The 8,265-nt window shown below is 43.5% G+C and overlaps 1 protein-coding gene across 2 annotated transcripts in view; it reads right to left on the reverse strand.

Moving 5' to 3' along the window:
• The window catches only part of LOC115406353 (leucine-rich repeat and fibronectin type-III domain-containing protein 5-like), a 111,333-nt gene extending 103,370 nt beyond the window's left edge, over positions 1–7,963 (reverse strand). For both annotated transcript variants that reach the window (XM_030116331.1, XM_030116330.1), the window contains exon 1: positions 7,116–7,963. The gene's annotated coding sequence lies outside the window, so the exon portion shown is untranslated. The remainder of the gene's footprint in view (positions 1–7,115) is intronic.
• Positions 7,964–8,265: the final 302 nt, after the last annotated feature.

The following is an 8,265-nucleotide window of genomic DNA, read 5'->3' on the forward strand; positions in this document are numbered from 1 at the left end:
ATTTCACTGGACAAACCATAGAAATGCAGTCCTGCAGAAAACGGAGCTACAGGCTGAGGACTTACTTGCAACTCTTTTTGTACAAAGTCAGCGAGTCTGTCAGCTGTTGTGTGGGCGGGGAGATAGCGAGGATGGAGACTGCAAACACTACCTGAGAAGTCATGAAGTGCAGGTCGCACAGAACAGGATTTACACCCATGTCCTTTTCTGGCCGTGCAGCATTTTTCACTAAATTATCATTGGACATGTGATGCTATGGCTCTTTAATGGTGCCTGTGCCCTTGTTGGGTCTGGCTGCGGCTGTCTGCGACAGGATTTTGGTAATATTTTCCAAATGGCAGGACAACAAAGCGTCTCTTCTGATTTATAAAAAGCTTCACAAGCTTCACCCTTGGGATTTTCTCAGAAGAGCTACTGTACTGCCGGGTTGTGTTAATCTGAAGCGCTGTTCTTTTATGGAGTACCAGCCAGTTTTATAGATTGAACGCCATGTCTGGTGGAATCCCCCTGGTGACAACCGGGTTGCATAATTTATCATTAGCCATGTGTTCAGAGGATAAGGCAGACTAAAAACATCAAGAACTCTCAGTCATATCTCCTTTTCACTGAATCACGTTCAACACATGCTTCAGCAGTGTGCTCTTCAATGAAGAAAGACTTGTCATGTTGAGGTCTTGTTTGATGAATCTCTAAAGTTGTTGTAGACCTCAGGTTTCTTGGGGCATTTCTTGATGCTATGTACTCCTGTAGTAAAGATGAGGCTAATCTACAGTCCTTCTTGGTTGGGAATTACTTTTTAAGGTAAATTGTGCACCAAAAATGGAAACGTTGCTTTGATAAAGTTTCAGCCTGGAGGTGAGAGAAATCCGGCTTTTCTCTCCTTTACCGCGACTTTCTTTTTTTGTAAATCAAGACTTCAAAGGTTACTTTTTACCTTGAAATGAGCCTACAATAAATACATTGCTGTAAATTTTATTCTCATATTTATCAGAAATACTAAGTCCTGCAATTTAAATGGCACTGAAATTCATCAAAAAGAAGAAACAAAATACACTCAAATCACTGAAGTCATCAAAGTCCTGATAAAAACAGTCATACACCCATCAACAATGACAGAAAACCATCAACAGAGAGTAACAAGTAAGACAATTCAATTTCCAGCAGAATTCTGAAGCTTCAGCATAAACATCCTAGGCTGGATCTGGAATCTATCTTATCATTATCAAAGAACCACACAATCACAGACGTAGACAATTTTGAGTCACCAGTGAACTGGAAAAGGTTATTCTCACTTGTGTTTGAAACTCAAACCAATCCCTGCATCTTCTATACTTGCTTTAGCCAATTTAGGGTCCCAGGGGGCTGGAGCCAATCCCAGGTGATGTTGGATGAACGCAGGATACACATTTGATTGATCGCCAGACCATCATAGGGCAAACACAAAGAAACAGACAACCACAAACACTCACATGGTGTTCAATGCAGAGTCCTTAATGAAGCTAGCACAGGCGAGAACTCACCATGAGATAAGAGTCCCAACCAAGACATTACTATGCCACCAGGACACAAATCTCACTTTTTCCTCTTTCATAAGTAACTTTCTTCGCATTCTATTGTTGCTGTTAACACAACTTTTAAATATCAGAATTGTACCCAATGCTATATATAATTATGTTCACAAAAAAATGTATAACATCATTTTATTCTAAACAAAAACTAAATAAAGTTTGTGTGTAGAGACTTTACACTTGGGTAGAAAAGTGTGTCTCAGCAGCAGGATCATTATATGGCTGTAATTCAGAGAACGAGGCTCTCATGCCACTCAGGTTTTTCACATTTACATGATGAACATCACGTCTGCATTCACACTTCATTTCACTGTAGAAATGATCCTGCTTGCACAAAATATGAGAGTCTGACAAGAAGTAATTACTCTGTTTGTGGGTGATGCACAACATCTGAAAACTAGTGAAAAGACATGAAGATTTGCAGAAAAAGCTTTTTTATCCGATTTCAAACAGGCCTGAGATGGAAACCCTGATTTAACATGATCTGATCTTACTGTCTTCTTTTTCCCCCCATTCATCAGGAAAAAAAAAAAAAAACAATTTTGACATTAATGGTCAATAAATACACTTGGTATCATGTGCTTCATGAAAACACACTGGCAATGACAGACAAATGGAGGTGGGGGTGGGGGGTGGGGGGGTTGGAGGTCATAGGTCTGTCTGCATCTTGTCACGTCCACGCACACTTATCTTCACTGCACACAGCTCATTATCGCCAGACATGTTACGCAGCTGTCATGTCTCACACACACACACACACACACACACACACACACACACACACACACACAATGGCTGTCTAAAGCTGAACATAGGGCCACAGGTGACTGTGAAGCAGCAGGTGTGAGTGCGGGGGCAAGTGTGGGGTGGGAAAACAAATGAATTTAAGAAAGAAAGAAAGAAAGAAAGAAAGAAAGAAAGACTTGCTGCAGCGGCAGCTGAACAGTAAGTGAGCTGAAATTACCACCAAATGGCGAGAGAAAAACAAGCAACGGCAACAACATACAAATCTGCTCTAATATAATTAAAGACTGTGTAATGGATTTTAAGCAGGAACTTAACTGGAGCTAGCAGTCAGCCAGAGTCTAATCCTGCCTTGGCAGAGACAGCCTATTTATTTAGAGTGACTTGATGGCACAGAAACACTGGTCTCTGTGTCAGCCAGTCAATAGCTTACTGTTTGAAAGATTCTCTAAAATGACTTGTATAAGTCATTTTGGTATTCTGGAGGAGAATTATCAACACTATGTGCCACTTGTGAGTGTGTGTTACATTTTAGAACCTTTTAAAAGCTTGAATTATCGTAAACAGATCAGCTGGATGTTGGCCTGCCAAAACAAACTGTAATGTAATTACCTCGCGGTGATTGACTAATTCCAGGAGGGAGTAGCATTACTTTGTGTGGAGGGTTTCTGGAATTTAGCAGCAGCGTCAAGAGAAACAAAAACAGTGTTGCATAATGGTGACTATTCCACAAAATTCCAGTTCACATTTTTCTCGTTTGTGCTGTTTGTGAAAGTCTGTCTCTGCTCTCAAGCTCCTTATATCTGATTGCTGTTCTCCACCCTCATGTCTTTCACCTGTCTGTGTTTTTGCTTCAGGGTTCCGGTGCTTCTGTGTTCTTGTGCACCAGTCTCTCCGTTTTGGACTATTTTGTATTTCTGACTCTCCCTTTTGAATTAATAAGATGAATTCTTTAGATTTTAATGGATGTATCTGCAGCTTTAAGTCTGCTCCAGCCAAACCTAACAGCAGCAACACGAATGTTGTCCAACAGTTAAATAACATGAGCATTTTCCTGCAACAATAGCTGTGATCCAATCACACCTTTAAATAAAATATTGTGTCTGCTGCTGTTTGCAAGTCAGTTTTGTTGCTTCTCCTCATTGTCCTTCATTCACAAATCCGTTCATTTCAAGAAACATTAATTTTCAAACAGTGGAGCTTCTTGAAATAAACAAGGCGTGTTCCTATGACCTAATGAGTGAATCAGTCGTTTGACTTTCCCATAAAGTACTTAGAGCTCAGCTCATGTGTCAACGCACCAATATAATTACACAGTCAGGTGCACATTATTAGGAACTGAGGGATATTGTTATTAGGTTCTCTTCCGGTTTCAGTAACAAGTCAAAAGGAGTCACTTTTATCTGCAATTGAACTAAATTACCTCGTTCTAATTGAGCTTAATGAGTGAATCAAGGGCTGCACAGTGAGAAAGTGCCTCAGTTTGAATCTGGGTGGGGGACATTTCAGTACTTCTTGCCTGCATAGAATAATCTTTTTATGTCACAGCATGTCTCCACTTTAAGTCACAACAACACTGCAATAACACACCGAATTACGGTCAATGTTTGAGTGGAGAAGACCGAGACAGCAGCTTAGCAGCTCTTCATCTACAACTCGTGACATAACTGGTCTGTTACCGTAGGAACTTTTTCAAGTATGGACAATCATGAAAATTAGAAGTGGGGAAACACGTGCTTCATCACCAATCTGAAAAAAACCGTCACAAACACAATGTCCAGCCATATTTGGTTGTGTTCAACACCACATTAAAATTCACTATGGGTTTCCTTACATCTGTGGTTCATAAAACGCCACCATCGAGCAGAGCAGAAGTCGTTAGAAAGTGAATTTCCATGCAGACTTCAATACATAATGAGACAGAATGCTCTCCGAAGCCTTCCTGCTGCTTCTGTTTCAGTGTAATCGTGGAGCCTTGAATGTGTCGCCGGCACAGCTTGTCTGGCGGCTTCCCGTCGAGCTGTCAATCATGTGCCTTTCGGCCAGTGGCTGGGGTGAGAGACAGCTAAAGGGTGAGTGGTTAATCTTTGTTTTCTCCCCACGGACTCACTTTAAGGACGTGTTGTGCTTGATAATGACACACGCCGCCGCGCGTTGCTTTACCCGGCCACAGAGGCGCTCCAGATGTCACAGCGTCACACCGGCTCGCTATAAGGCCAGCCTCTCTGCTGCTAATAGGAAATGTTCCCTAACATCTGTGCTCTCTCTCTCTCTCTCTCTCTCTCTCTCTCTCTCTGTATGTGTGTGTGTCTGAGCAGCAGAATAAATTGAATTAGAGCTCCACCACCCACTCCGCAGGATCCTGCAGCCCTCTGTCAGATAGCAAAACACCGAGAGGGAAAGAGAGTGGGAAAGTTGCAGGGAGATAAACAGAGGGCAAGAAGAAAGACAGGAGTAATAAAACTCTCCTCCTGCCCCTGTGAAGAACAGAGTGCAGTCCTTACAGCCTCTTTACGCTGCTGTGCTCCGTCAGGGTGTGTCTCTCAGTTTGTAATGAGGGAAAGGAAATGTTTAATGTACACAACCACACACCTGCCCTTAACAACTAGTATTTAAAACACCGTCCATGCAAAACTGCTGCTGGCAAAGCATGTGTCGAATATCAGCTAGGAGAAGCTGTAGAAATCATTGTTCCTGTACTATTTTTCTCCCTCCTGCCGATACGTTTTCCTCACTGTAAGTGTCGGTCGGTAACTGCAAGCCTGCTGCCATTCATCCCAAAGCTAATGAAACGGAAAACCACTCCTCTCAGACGTAAATAGGAAGGCTAAACACAACTAAAATGGACTGAAAATCACAGGTTTTTCCCTCTCGCTCATTCACCCACACTCCTTTTTCCTTTTTTTTTTTTTTTTTCGTAACACAGCCGATGCATTTGCATAATGCCTCCATATCCACGGGCCATTAGCACCAGCATGAGTGGCTCGTGTGCATAAATTTATTGCCCTGATCAATCAATGCGAGCCACTGTACCATTGTAAGCAGCATGAAATTCCAATCCAACCAGGACAGGGAGGGAAGAGAAAAGCAGGGCAATTTTTTAACCTGTTATCATTACACAGTACTAAAATAAAGCGTAATAAAGTGTGCAGACAATCAGTGGGGAAAGGTTTGGTTAAAATGAGCTCATTTCTATTGATTTACTGAACATGATAATTAAACAGCCAAGAGGCCCTTCGAAGCTTTAACAAAAATCTCTGAGCCAAAGGCCAGAAAATCCCACAGTAAATGTAATAATCTGAGCAAACTTTATGGCTGCCATCTCTTTTTCCTCTTTAACCAGGATTCTGGGTTGTTTTTATTTCAAAAGAAAACTCATCAAACCACAGAAAGGTATTTTAAAATCTGAAGCAAATATGTCATCAGTCACAGACTGAGAGTGAAACACTCTAAAGTATGCACTTGGTTGAAATTATTCCATTTTGAGGGTGGAGATGCTGTTAGATGGCTGATTCATGGGTGAACACGCCATTTGTTGAAGGGTGTTATTAGAAGCTTTCACTGTGAAAACCCAAGTGATGTTGGGTCTTGTTAAACAGACTGTAACCGAAGCACCTGCTCGCTCTGGCACTGAACTTATTGTATAATTTTAAGTTGTTGGCATTGGATTACATCCCCCCCTGGCTTTAACCATAAATGGCACCACATTTCTGCTTCATGCAGTACATCCCAGCCCATAACAAGACGAAATTCTCATTCAAGAGACTACACACGGAAGGAAAAGCATGCGTTTTGGGGTTTTGCAACAGCAGCTGAGCAGAGCAAATGATTGGCTATGAACGCACAAGACCTTGTTTTTTTCTCCTCCAATCCATTCCTTTTTCATGCATTTTGTCTATTTGTTTTACATTAGCAATTGCATAAAAGTAAACATGCGAAAACACATTCAAACGTGCAAGGATGAACATTACTATAAGACTGATCTTTAAATTCAGGAATATACAAGGACTGGATGCAACCGACTCCCATATCCATCTATTCACTGGGTGTCACATAGCCGGTGAGGACAAGGGCGCGCATGCACGCACACCGATCATCGTTTTCAAACTGGCAGGTGATGAACGCGCGCACGCGCACGCGCGCACACACACACCCGGAGGTTCAGACGTCGGGGATGGAGGAAGCACCATCATCACTGCACAGTCGACACATTACAGCCGTCGTCTCATTCGGTGCAGCGCGCACACGTTTTACTCGTGTGCGCCTCAAAGTTTTTTTTTTCTTTTTCTTTTTTTTAACCCTTCTTCCACACGCGCGCGCACAAATGGGTGCAGAGCCGCTGCTGAATCGAAGCCTGTACTGAGAGTCTGCAGCTGAGTCGGGCGCGTGAGGCGCCCGTCCAACTTATACCAGGCTCAGTTTTGACCTTGTAATGTTCTCACTGCTCGGTTTTTTTTTTCCACCCCTCTCCCTCTTTTCTACACCTTCCTCGCCGTCCCCCTCCTCGCCCCCTCTCCACCCTCCCTCCGGTCTCTTTTCCTCCACCCTCACCGCCTCTCCCTCCCTCCCGCCCCGCTCCAGCATCCAGACCATCCGCCTCTGGGAGGACGTCTGCAAATAACTCCTTATCCAACAAAAAGCCACACACTGCTGCTCTTTTGCAATAAAAAGAAAGAAAGAAAGAAAGACGAGTTGGAAAATGTGTAACATAAACGCCCGTGAATAAAAAAAAAAGGACAAGCAATAAGAAGAACAAACAGCCTTTTTGTGTGCGTAAAAACAAGATATGAGATTTAACTTTACCTCTTTCTGGATACGTTCCTTCAGTTCACTGGGTGTCAGGGCGCAATTATCTCTCCAAATCCCATCCTTACAATGATACTGCCGATTGTAGTTGTAACTCCACACAGATAGACTCCAGATAAGAGATTATGCCCCATATACGTGCGCGCCTTTCGAGGTAAATGTGTGTAAATTTCCTTTGGGTGGCTGTAAATTCCGTTTGCGGGTTTTTTTTTTTCTTCTTCTTCTTCTCTATAGTTCAATCCTGCCTTCCAGAGGGGTGCGTCCGTTTTGCATTCTTACAGCGCCCGACGACTACATCCTGCTCCTTTTCTCCCTCCTCTCTCTTTCTCGCTCTCCCCGGTCTTCTCTCCCGGTTTCATCCCTCCATCCGCGGGGTGGAAGAAGAATCCCATCCGACAGAAAGCTGGAATGATTCTCGCCCACCTTTCCGTCTTCCACCACCACCTCCTCCTCAGTATCCGTCTGTTCTTTATCCCGTCTTCCCACCTCCCTCCTCCTTCCAGCTGGTGCAGGTGAAACAGGAAGAATTCCAATACCCGAGAGAAAGAATCCCAGGTAAAAAGGGCGGAAAAGTCCGATTATTCCATTTTTTTTTTTTTTTTTTTTTTTTGGTAAATCCCTTATTGTTGTTTTTTTACACTCTTATGAAATCCATAGCAGATCCTTTCCTGGCTTGCTGGACAGTTGAACCTTCTGAATAACGGATTTTTGTTCTGTTCTGCCTCCCTCACCCTCTGTCTGTCTCCTAGTCTTTGCGCATGTTGCTCAGCCTGTTAACTCGACTCCGCGCGTCTCCTCTGCGGTCTGGAGTTGAAAAAAAAAAAAAAAAAGGACAATTCCAAATATAGAGCAATCCGGAATCAGAAAAGAACAGATCTTTTCTTCAATCAAAGCCAATCAAAGCAAAAAAAAAAAACAACAAATAAGGCTGAGCGCGCTCCCTGTACCGCTGCTGTCCGGTCACTGTCACGCCAGAGGCTTAACGCGCCGGTCCCGCCGATCCTCGCTCCTGCGCGCAGGTCGGTCGCCTCTCCCGCACCGTTAATCCGCGCGGCGCAGCGGGCGAGACAAGTGGCAGGTTTACCAGAACACAAGGATCCCGCTTCCTGCTGTGCGTTTCAGAATAACAGCCCGCCGTTTGGCGCCG

Source organism: Salarias fasciatus, chromosome 19, assembly GCF_902148845.1.
Source record: "Salarias fasciatus chromosome 19, fSalaFa1.1, whole genome shotgun sequence".
NCBI lineage: Eukaryota > Metazoa > Chordata > Actinopteri > Blenniiformes > Blenniidae > Salarias > Salarias fasciatus.